Source organism: Monodelphis domestica, chromosome 4, assembly GCF_027887165.1.
Source record: "Monodelphis domestica isolate mMonDom1 chromosome 4, mMonDom1.pri, whole genome shotgun sequence".
NCBI classification, from domain to species: domain Eukaryota; kingdom Metazoa; phylum Chordata; class Mammalia; order Didelphimorphia; family Didelphidae; genus Monodelphis; species Monodelphis domestica.
This window is the reverse complement of record NC_077230.1, coordinates 386,488,467-386,501,045: the sequence shown is the minus strand read 5'-3', so window position 1 is coordinate 386,501,045 and position 12,579 is coordinate 386,488,467.

Sequence of the window (12,579 nt, the reverse complement as noted above, 5' to 3'; positions counted from 1 at the left end):
ATAAGGAATGCGATGAATAGAGAGTCACGGAAAGGTTTCCATGAACTGATGCCAAGTGGAGTCCACAGAGCCAAGAAAACACTATGCAGAATGACTACAGCAATATAAATAGAAAGAAGCACCAGAAAATAATCTGAAATGAATATTGTAAAAAATACGAAGAACAAGCTCGGCTTCAAAGAAGCCTCCACTCCCCTCCAGACCAGGGGGACAGAAGTCCACAAGCATGGAACTTGACATTTATTTAAAGATTTTTTCTCACTTTTTTTTGCTTGTTTTGCTTGTTTTTTTCTCTTATTTTGAAATTTTTCTTTTTTTCATACAGGATGGTTATCTGGGAGAGCAAAGGTGAAAAGAAAGGTATCCAAGGAGAAATTTAGGCAATACATAAACAAAAGATACAATTATAAAAAAAATTATGAATTGAATAAAATGTTCATATAATAAAAAAAAAAATGTGGAGGCAGCTGGGTAGCTCAGCAGACCTGCTTCAACCCAGGTCCTGAAGCCATTATTGAGGAGAGAAATTTTGGAGGAGGACTGAGCGCACTTTCCTTATCCACACTAGCAACAAGCACTGACCAACCACCCCTAATGGACAGATGGACACAAGAGCCCTGGTAATGGCAGCACCTCTCAGACAACCGGATCTGTTTCTAGCCCAGTCCTCACAGCCAGCAGCTGGGGATGTGGAGAAAGAGCCATTTCTTCCCTCTAAATGCCATTATTCACACATCAGGGGCAGGTAGGTTGGCCTAGCGGAAGGTGCAGAGTACCAGAGGCAGCATGTCCCCTACAGATCAGATCACTGCTACCATGACTACCAACTCTCTTCAGGCTCTGACGCAGGCAGCCTAGGATCCAGAACCCACAAACCTTGGGAGCATCAAAGCTTCCAGCCCAGGCCCACAGCCATCATCTTGGGAAACAACCCCTGTGGAGGTCCAGCCTGGGAATTCCTCCTACAGCTACTTAAGACCCAGAAAAAGAAAGTTCTCATCATGGAAATCCTTAGGACTGTCACATGCTTTGATATCAGAAATTAATATAACTTTATTAGTGGAAATGATATTAAAGGAGGAGGATAACCATCTACTTTGCCTCTGAAGCCTAAAAAAAAAAAAGCCTAATTAGACTTTCTAGCTGACTTCTGGCTGAAACCATACATAGATGTTATCTTGTCCATGTAAGCTCCTGGAGAGCAGAAGCTGTCTAACTTTTCTCTGTGTGTGCCCACTGCTTAGGATATAGTAAGCACTTACTAAATGTTCTTTTTATTCCTTCATTGGCCTGACATTCTCAGGTCTCTCCCAGCTCTGACCTTCTGTTTTCTAAGGTTTCTCCCAGCTCTGACATTCTCTGTTCTAAGGTCTCTCCCAGCTCTGACATCCTCTGTTCTAAGGTCTCTCCCAGCTCTGACATCCTCTGTTCTAAGGACTCTCCCAGCTCTGACATTCTCTGTTCTAAGGTCCCTCCCAGCTCTGACATTTCTCTGTTCTAAGCTCCCTCCCAGCTCTGACATTCTCTGTTCTAAGGTCTCTCCCAGCTCTGACATTCTCTGTTCTAAGGTCTCTCTCAGCTCTGACATTCTCTGTTCTAAGGTCTCTCCCAGCTCTGACATTCTCCGTTCTAAGCTCTCTCCCAGCTCTGACATCCTCTGTTCTAAGGACTCTCCCAGCTCTGACATTCTCTGTTCTAAGGTCTCTCCCAGCTCTGACATCCTCTGTTCTAAGGACTCTCCCAGCTCTGACATTCTCTGTTCTAAGGTCCCTCCCAGCTCTGACATTTCTCTGTTCTAAGCTCCCTCCCAGCTCTGACATTCTCTGTTCTAAGGTCTCTCCCAGCTCTGACATTCTCTGTTCTAAGGTCTCTCTCAGCTCTGACATTCTCTGTTCTAAGGTCTCTCCCAGCTCTGACATTCTCCGTTCTAAGCTCTCTCCCAGCTCTGACATCCTCTGTTCTAAGGACTCTCCCAGCTCTGACATTCTCTGTTCTAAGGTCCCTCCCAGCTCTGACATTTCTCTGTTCTAAGCTCCCTCCCAGCTCTGACATTCTCTGTTCTAAGGTCTCTCCCAGCTCTGACATTCTCTGTTCTAAGGTCTCTCCCAGCTCTGACATTCCATGTTCTAAGGGTTCTCCCAGCTCTGACATTCTGGGTTCTAAGGTCTCTCCCAGCTCTGACATCCTCTGTTCTAAGGACTCTCCCAGCTCTGACATTCTCTGTTCTCAGGTCTCTCCCAGCTCTGACATTCTCTGTTCTAAGATCTCTCCCAGCTCTGACATTCTCTGTTCTAAGGTCCCTCCCAGCTCTGACATTCTCTGTTCTAAGCTCTCTCCCAGCTCTGACATCCTCTGTTCTAAGGACTCTCTCAGCTCTGACATTCTCTGTTCTAAGGTCTCTCCCAGCTCTGACATTCTCTGTTCTAAGATCCCTCCCAGCTCTGACATTCTCTGTTCTAAGGTCTCTCCCAGCTCTCACATCCTCTGTTCTAAGATCTCTCCCAGCTCTGACATTCCCTGTTCTAAGCTCTCTCTGACACTATGAATCTAGATGCTCCCAGAAGTCAGATCGGAGCACCAATGTCAGTGTTCATAAGAGCTCAGAAAGTGCTAACCAGGAATTGCCCTTGCACATGGCTCTATGGCCTAAACAGAAAGGGAGAGCTTTGGGGCCTGTCATCATCTCCTTGCAGGCCTGGGACACGATGTTTTGTTCAAGGTCATTCCTCTCTCTCCCTCAGAGTTCCCTTGGTCCAATAGACACACAAGCTCCTTCCCATCCCAGGAGGCTGTGTGTTTAGAATGGTCCAGCCCCCAAGGAAAAGGTGAACCCAGGCAAACACTGACATGGCCTGCTGATGAAAAGACAGGACAAAGGCCCCTGGGGCCTCGCTTGCCCTGCCCTATTTCCATCCAAACCACTTAGTAAATAAGTACTCAAGTTCAACTGCCTCTGGAAAAGGAAAGGCCTTTCCTTCCACTCTTTTCCTCTTCCTTGCCTCTCAAAAATACTTAATTCATTGTGGCTGCTGCTCAAAACTCCCCAGAAAGGCCAAACTAGCTTTATAAGACCAGCATATGGCAAAGAGGATGACAAACGTGCTGACGGTCCAACACTGTAGGGCAGTACGGCATGAGGGTGGCAGAAGGGAAAAAAAGACTCCTGTGGGTTCAATGCTGGATAAGAGTGTTGGATTTAATCAGAGGACCAGGATTCAAATCCCAACTCTGTGGCCTCGGGCAAATCAATTCCTCTGTCTGAGACTCAGTTTCCTCATCTATAAAAGGAGAGGGCTGAAATGGCTCTCCATTTAATGTCCCGCCAACTCCAAATCTGATCCCACCATCCCTCTGACAAAGTCCCAAACTCCATTTTGCCCTTTACAAGGCGACTTTGGCTATGTGCCTTACTCCATCTAGATTTCGGTTTCTTCACCTATAAATGATAAGAGGTAGTATACCAGATGGGCTCTAAAATCTCTTCCAAATCCCAGAATCCTATGATTTTTTTGAATGGGGGGAGGGGATAAAATTCTACAGGAAAAAGGATCCATTCTCTAGTAATTGCCACCTCCGTCCTTTTCCATTCTCCATCAGAGGAGAAGGCATCGCCTATGCTAAGGTGGGGGAAAAACATGGGGTCGGCTAATGAGCTTGGGAGGGCCACCTCCAGTTTATTAACTGGGAGATTTCTCTGTCCTGAATTTGCTTCTTGCTCTGAGAAATGAGGATTAATAACCCAATAAAAGCCTTAAAAAACCCCACATTTCCTATAGAAATGCTTCATCTCATTTGATCCCAACAACCACTGCACAGGGTCTGTGGAAGGAAAGTGCTTTGTAAACCTTAAAACTGGTAGAAATCCAAGCTATTGCTTTTGTTACAGGTTTTGTTCATGAGAGATATAAGCTCCTTGAGGGCAAGACTTTAATTCGTGCCTTTAGGTTCCCCGGCACCCAGGACATTACCTGGCACCTACGACTTAATAAAGGCTATGCCCAGGGTCAATTAACTGATGTGTGTCTAAGGTAGGACTTAAACTCAGATTATCCTGACTCTGAACCCCCTCTCTCTATCCCCTATCCCTATCTATCTATTTATTTACTTATAGATTTATATATAATATATTATATCATAGTATTTTATATTCTATATACTATATTATATTTATATATTTATATATATTTATATTATATTTATATATTTATATAAATTTATATTATAATTATATTATTATATTATATATTATATTATATAAATATATATTTATTTATATATTTATGTATTTATAATATAGTATATATAATTAATATAATTATATTATTATATATTATATAAAAATAAATATAATATATAATATATTATTATGTTTATATGTTTATATATCAAATATATATTTATAAATATATTATTATATATCATCTATTTATTTATTTGTTCATTCATTTGCATATTTGTTAATTTATTATTATTAGAAATAATAATAATAATAAACTCCCTTGTAAAGTGAACCTCCAAATCAGTAGGCTGTAATAAGAGGTTTTTGTACCAGTGGTTCTTCAAAGCAAGAATTCCTAAGGCTTAGCCCATAAATCACCATTAAGACCAAAGAATTCTTTTGTTTTTTTTCCCCCAATTTAAAAAAATATATTTTTTTCAGTTACTTCTAGAAACAATTTTTGACATTTTAAAAATCAGATTTTTTCCTTTTCTTACTCTCCAAGGCAGTAAATACTCTGATATCGATCATATCCATAATCTCATGTTATATGTATTTCCATATTCCTCATGGTGTGATGAAAAACACGGATCACACATACAAAAAATTCTCATCGAGGAAATATAGTGGGAGGTGGCATGCTTTGATCTGCGCAGTAAGAACATTTTCATCATGATTCCCTGATGGTTATCTTGAAGACTTGCTTCGTCGATCATGGTTTAGGCCTTCAGAGCTGATCATCGTACAATATTTCTATTACTGGATACATTGTTCTCCTGGTTTTGCTCACTGCACTTTACATCAGTTCAGATAAGCCTTTTCAGGTTTTTCTAAACTCATCCTGTTCATTGTTCCTCATGGTGCAATAGTATTCTGTTACAATCATTTACCACAATTTTTTCATCTGTTTCCTAAGTGATGGACAACCCCTCAATTTCCAATTCTTTGCCACTACAAAAAGAGCTGCTAAAAATATTTTGGAACAGGTTCATCTTTTCTCCTTATTTCTGATCTCTTTGGGATCAGATCCAGAGGTGGTATTGCTGGGTTAAAGAAAGGGGGTGCATAGCTCGGTGGTCCTTTGAGTCTGATTCCATATTGTTCTCCAGAATGGTTGTATCAGTTCACACTTCCACCAACAGTGTATTATTATCCCAATTTTCCCACATCCTTTCCAACAGTTATCATTTTCCTTTTTGGTCATGTTGCCCAACCTGATAGGTGTGAGGTGGTATCTCAGAATTGGTTTAATTTGTAGTTCTCTAATCAGTATTGATTGGGAGCATTTTTTCATATGACTATGGATAGTTTTAATTTCTTCTTCTGAGAACTGCTTGTTTATATCTTTTTTTTTTAAACCCTGACCTTCCTTCTTGGAATCAGTACTGTGTATTGGTTCCAAAGCAGAAGAGTGATAAGGACTAGGCAATGGGGGTCAAGTGACTTGCCCAGGGTCACAGAGCCAGAAAGTGTCTGAGGCCAGATTTGAACCTAAGACCTCCCATCTCTGGCTCCATCCACTGAGCCACCCAGCTGCCCCCTGCTTGTTTATATCTGTTGACCATTTTTCAATTGGAAAATGCTGTGTATTCTTATAAATTTAACTCAGTCCTCTATATATGTGAGAAGTGAAGCTTTCTCCAGAGACACTTGCTATAAAATTTTTCCCCAAACTTGTTATTTCCCTTTGAATCTTGGGTGCATTGATTTTATTTGCACAAACCTTTTTTTTTTTTATTTAATGTAATAAAAATTAACTATTTCATTTTTTGTAATGTTCTCTCTTCCCTTATCCATAAAGCCCAAAGGATTCTTAAGGAATGGTCCATGAACCACCAGTGAGGTCAAATGATTTTTTTTAACCCTTAACTTGTGTCTCAGAATCAATACTGAACGTCAGTTCAAAGACAGAAGAGTTGTAAGGGCTTGGCAATTAGGATGAAGTGATTTGCCCATGAGCTGAGATAATCCTGAAAGGCTTATAGTGGGAAATGTTATCCACCTTCAACGAAAGAACTGTTGGAATCATCTTTCCCATCAGCGTACTTTTTATTTTATTAGGTAGTTTTCCAATATGACTTTCCAATATGGAAGTGTTTTGCATGACAATAAATTAAGTGACTTGCCCAGGGTCACCCATCTGGAAAATGTCTGAGGCCCAATTTGAGCCCAGGACCTCCTGTCTCCAGGCCTGGCATTCTATACACTAAATCATCTAGCTGCCCTGAGACCAGAGAATTCTTAAGGTATATTCTATGGTTTAGGAGCCAGAAAAGACTGTTGGAGCACATTCAGGTGCGTTAGAGAGTTAGTGAAGTCTTAGGTCCATAGCCAGAACAAAATAAAATGGGGATGAAAAGTCCTAGCAGAAGGATCCCCAAAGTCCTCATCTCTAATGGTTAGTGAATTCCCATTCCCTCTTCCTCTCCTAGTTCCACAATAGTGAATCCCAGTTGCTTTTTTTTACCCTTTCCTGTTTTCTTACCCCTTCCCTCTTAACCTTACTGCTCCAACATTAACTTTATTTACTCTTTCCATTGTGCTCTCTGGAATATTCCATGTTGAACACAATTTCCCTTATTTTAGAACTCTTCCTGCTCTTGACAAGTTCAAGAATTTTTCAGAGACCCTGTCCCTTCAGGATGATACTCTATCCCTGGCCATTGTATCCAGTAATGTTTATACCTTCCCTCAGACCACCCTCTCCCCACTCACTGGTCCAGGAGAGGGCACCAGAATATTCCTTGAACCTCACATTGCTACTTCTGTGTTCTGTTGAAATCACTCAGCAAACTCTCTTCCTCTGAGTTTATACTTTAATGAAAAAAAAAATTAAGGTGCTTCTTCATGGTTTTTCTAATTCAGCATTTCAAACTCATTATCAATCCCTTCTCCACTACAGTCTAATCATGAGCTGGCCCTTCTTGTCAAGACCAACATATGCCCCTGAGCCAGTTCCCTCCTCTATTCTCCAGCCAATTGTCCCCACATTCATTCCATTTATCTCCAATCACCATTTAAAAAAAATCTATTGGCCCCTACTACACGGCCAAGTCGCCATCATTCTTAAAAATGTTCTGTTAAGTATCCATCTCTCAAGCTATCATCCTGTCTCTCTCCTTTTCTCAGGTAAACTAGGAAGAAATGTGACTATTTCTCTTCTCATTCATTTCTCAACCCTTTGCATGTAATCTGGCTTTAGACATAACTAAACAGAGGTACCATCCCTCAAAAGTTACCAATGATATCTTCATTGCAAATCTAAGTCTTTTCCCCAATTCTCATCCCTCTTGACTTTTTGCTGATCACTTTCTTCTCTTGGATACTCTCTCTTCTCTGGGTCTTTGTGCCATTGGTTCTCTACATTCCCAATATGCCTTTGAACTACATTTCCCAGGAGCCCACTGACTTCCTGTTCTTACATGTAGTGAGGAGATAAATTGGGTGGGGTTCCTATTCTCCCTCTCTTTCCTTCCTGGGTCAGGACATTGGTGGAGTGGGTTGTTTGAACAGGTAGATTAGTCAAGGACATGTGGTTTTATTTTGTTACTTCTAGTGATCATCAACAAATCTTATAAAATATAATATTTTAAGTATTATACATTAATTTTAATTTTTATACCCTCCTATCTCTCTAACCGCTTCTTCTCTATCTACTTGGCTGGAACATCATTACTGTTCTATTTTGACATCTAACTATCTACTCCCCAAATTCTGTCCTGGGTCCTCTTTTCTTTCTATATAGCCTCTCTGTGACTTTATCAGCTCCCATAAGCTTCATTATCATCTTTATTCTCTCATCTATAGATGAATGCCCAGTTTCCCTACTGATGTCCAGCCCTGCACCATTTCTAATAGACATTTTGAACTGTATGGTCCATAAGCATCTCCAATTCAACCTGTCTAGAACAGAATTCATTATCTTGGTTCCCTCCCTTCCAAGCTTCTTGAATGTCAAGGGTCACCTACATGCACAACCTTGACGCCATCTTCAACTCCTCACTCTCCCTCGCCTCATACTTTCCAAGTAGTTGTCCAATCTTGTCATTTTGTCTTCCATGATATTTCTCACCTGCTCTCCATGTGAGACGTCACACAGACACCTCTCTCCTTCGGACTCTCATCAACCCTTTCCTGGACTCCTGCCTTCTAATAGCCTTCTAATTGCTTTCTGTCTCAAATCTCACCCTGCTCCCACTCAAAAAACCTCAGGGGCTCCCTATTCTCTCCAGGATCAAACTTAAGCCTTTCGAAGCAGTCAAAGCTTCCTCCAACCTAATCCATATTGCCTTCCCAACCTTATTTCTTGAAACTCTCCTCCCCCGTGCTCTACAATCCAAACTGGATTTCTTTTCTTTTTTTTTTTTTGACCCTCACGGTCCATATTGGTTCCAAGGCAGTAGAGTGGTAAGGGCTAGGCAATGGGGGTCAAGTGACTTGTCCAGGGAAGTGCCTAAAGACAGATTTGAACCCAGGACCTCCCATCTCTAGGCCTGGCTCTCCATCCACTGAGCTACCCAGCTGCCCTCCCAAACTGGATTTCTAACTGAACTTTATAGAAAGCATTCCACCTCCGTGCCTTTTCCCTGGCTGTTCCCCATGCCTGAACATTCCTCCCTCCCAGCAGTCTGACTCTTTAAACCTCTGGCTTCCTTCAAAGCTTAGCTCAAAGCAAAACCTTTCACATGAAACCCTTCCTGATCTCACACCTACTAGTGCCCTCTTTCTCCAAATGTTATATATCTACACACACACATACAATAAATGTGTATATTGTATATATCACATAGGTATGTAGACATCATTCTCCAAAATATCATGTAGGCATATAATAATCTGTGTGAGAATATGAAAAATAGGGATTTATTAGAGTTTTATTATTATTTATTTTATTTGTTATATTTTACATTAATAAATAATTATTTATTATTATTTATTATTTTATTGTTGTACTTATTTTATGTAGCATGTTTTATTCCTACACACACACACACTCACACAGATAGGAAGGTCACTAAGCATATACCTGCTCTAAGACATTTGGGACACTTGCATCCTCTTGGCTCTCTAAGGGCAGACTTTGGTCTTTGCATTCCGGATGCTTCCTACAATGTCTAAAGATTAAGGAGTCACAGGTTTGTAGAATTAAAGCTGGAGGACACTTGAGAGAGGATCTATTTCTCTCCTCCACCCCCTATTTTCCAAAGGAGGAAACTGGGGTCCAAGGGAACAACTATGTGAAGTACAAGGAGTGAAAAGAACAAGGGTACATTTGCAGGCTACACACCATACCTCATTTTCCATGCTCCTTGCCAAGCTCTCATCCACCATGTTCTGTGTTTGTCACCCAAGTTCCTAAAGAACCAATTCAGACTAAGGTGTTTGTGTTGTGTGGTGGATAAATCGCTGTACCTAGAGACAGGAAGACCTTACATGGTAGGTGGATGAACCTGGCCAAGTCACTTAACTTCTGCCTCAGTTTCCTCAAATGTGAAGTGGGGATAACAATACTTGACTAGGCTGTGAGGATCAAATGAGAACTTATTTGCAAAGCATGTAGCATAATTCCTGGTACAGAGTAGGTCTTTAACAAATGCTGGTTGGGGGGCAGCTGGGTAGCTCAGTGAATGGAGAGCCAGGCCTAGAGATAGGAGGACCTGGGTTCAAATTTGGCCTCAGACACTTCCTAGCTGTGTGACCCTGGACAAGTCACTTAACCCCCATGATCTAGCCCTTACCACTCTCCTGCCTTAGAACCAATACACAGTATTGATTCCAAGACTGAAGGTAAGGGTTTTAAATAATAAATAAATAAACAAACAAATTGATAAATGAATAAATAAATGGATGGATGGATAGATAGATAGATAGATAGATAAGTAAACAAATAAATGGATGAATGAATAAATAAAATGAATGGATAGATGGATAGATGAGTAAACAAACAAATAAATGAATGAGTAAACAAACAAACAAACAAACAAACAAATGCTGGTTGCATTGCCCTCAGCTCCAAAGAGTCTCAGTATTTTATAAAAGGACAGGAGAGTTTCAGAATGTGATTTTTTGGTTAGAGCATCCATGAGAGGAAGCATCCATCACAGAAAGAGCTCTGATGTTGCCCGAGGACCCGGATCCCAGGTATCCTTCTGAGTATCTGTGTGACATTGAGCAAGTCCCTTCTTTTCTCTAAATCAGAGTTTTCTTACCTGTAAAATGAATGAGGTCAAGATATTCTTTAGAACTTCTTCCAAAATGAAATCCTCTGTAATGGAACCATCAGTCAACTCTTTTCCCTACAGCTAGTACCCATTTGCCTAGATTCACAGAATGATAAGCCATTCTGCCATTCTCTCCTTGCCTAAGATTTGTCCTGAGTTTTTCTTTCTTTCTTTTGTAAACACTTGCCTTCTCTCTTAGTACCATAGAAGGGCAAGGGCTCGCCAAATGAGATTAAGTAACTTGCCCAGGGCCAGACAGCTAGGAAATATCTAAGGCCAGATTTGAGCCCACGTCCTCTTGTCCCCAGACAAGTCACCTAGCTGCCCCTTCCTATTTTTCTCATAGTCCAACACACACACACACACACACACACACACACACACACACACAGAGGCAGTAGACCCTGTAATAAAAGTCTGAACAATCCACTTAGAGAACAGAGCAGCAGGACCCCCCCCCCCAATGGGACTAGATAACATGGACTCTGTGGGTGCCATCTTTTGGTTCTATATCCAGAGTCACATTTGCTCTAGGTGTAAATATACAAAATGGCGGCCAAGCTCCAAGCTCTTCAGTCTCAGAAAGGGAAGGGATCTCAGAGACCACCTCTCCAAACTGGCCCCCCCCATCCTGATTTTGGGTTACCTACAAATTTGATAAGCATGTTTCCAACCCAATCTGCTGTAAAGATGTCTGATGGGGCCACTTTACTAGAGCTCTTCCTTTTGGTTCACATCAGTCCATTAAGGACCATTTTGGGGGGTTTGGCCTTTCAACCTTTAAGGAAGGGATTGACTTTATTTTTGGGGGGATTGTCTTTTAACTTACTTTGTACCCCCAGCTTAGCACAGAAAATGAATGACCACCTATTCCTAGATCCCCACCAACTGTACCTTCCATCTCCCTCTCTTACCCACTAAGAGAAAGATTTTGTCCAAGAGTTTACTGGAAATCTTGGCATGCTAGGAATCTCTCCAGCACCTGCCTGCTTTGCCAGCCTCAGAAGCATCTCAAAGACGGAAATGAGGTGACTTTGGTCTGACCTCTTTTTAATGCAGCTGTATCAGCGATTTGGAGTCCCACCTCCCTTTCTAAAAGCTCACCAACCACCACTACTTTTAACGATGCTTCTGATTATTTTGCTATGGGTCAAAATCAAACTCACAGGACTGTGAGTCCATTCGCCTCCCTTTGGGGAGAATCAAAATATTTGGAGCATGGAAAGAACCATGTCTCCCCATTTCTATTTGTATGCCTGGTAGAGTGCACAATACTTGGCACATTGTAGGCTTTAATGGAATATTTTTCATTCATTCTGAGTCTAGTACCTTAAGTTCCTTGAGGGGACCTAGCCACTTTTTTTTTTTTAACCCTTACCTTCTATCTTAAAATCAATACTGTGTAGTATAGTTCCAAGGCAAAGAAGAGTTAAAGGTTAGGCTGTGGGGGCTAAGTGACTTGCCCAGGGTCACACAGCTAAGAAGTGTCTGAGGCTAGATTTGAACCTAGGACCTCCCTTCTCTAGACCCACTTTCAATCCACTGAGCCACCCAGCTTCCCCTAGCTAGGCACTAATCTTAAAGTAAACATTTGCAATGTTTCCTAGCCTGCAATTTGTTCTATTTACTTAGTAGGTATAGGGTTCCAGTATGATGTCCAAAGCCAAGCTTCTTCTGAGGGGAGAGCACAAAAGTGTATCTAGGAGACAGTTAGGTGGCACAGTCAAATTGCTGGCTATGTGACTCTAGTCAAATCATTTAACCCCCATTGCCTAGCCCTTAGAACCATTGCAATAGATTCTAGGATGGAAAATAAAAAGGATGCCTGGCTCTAAACGAAATCATGGAGATACCTGTATGAGTATCACAGAAATCTGGGGGTTGGTAACAGGAAATGAGAACTGCAGGAGAGAAAGGGAGCCTCTTAAGGGTCTCAGAATTGAATAAACTAGACTCAAAAAGATCATCTGGGATATGAAATAGAACTGTTGTCTGAAAGGAGCCATTGGTTGAACAGCAGTTGGCAAGGGGCAACAGCCTGGTTTGGATAAAGCCCCAGTAAGCAAAGCAAGAGACAGAAAGGTAACAGAAGTTTGCGAAGCTTCAGAAGCTGGGGACGGAGGAATATTATTGTGTGGA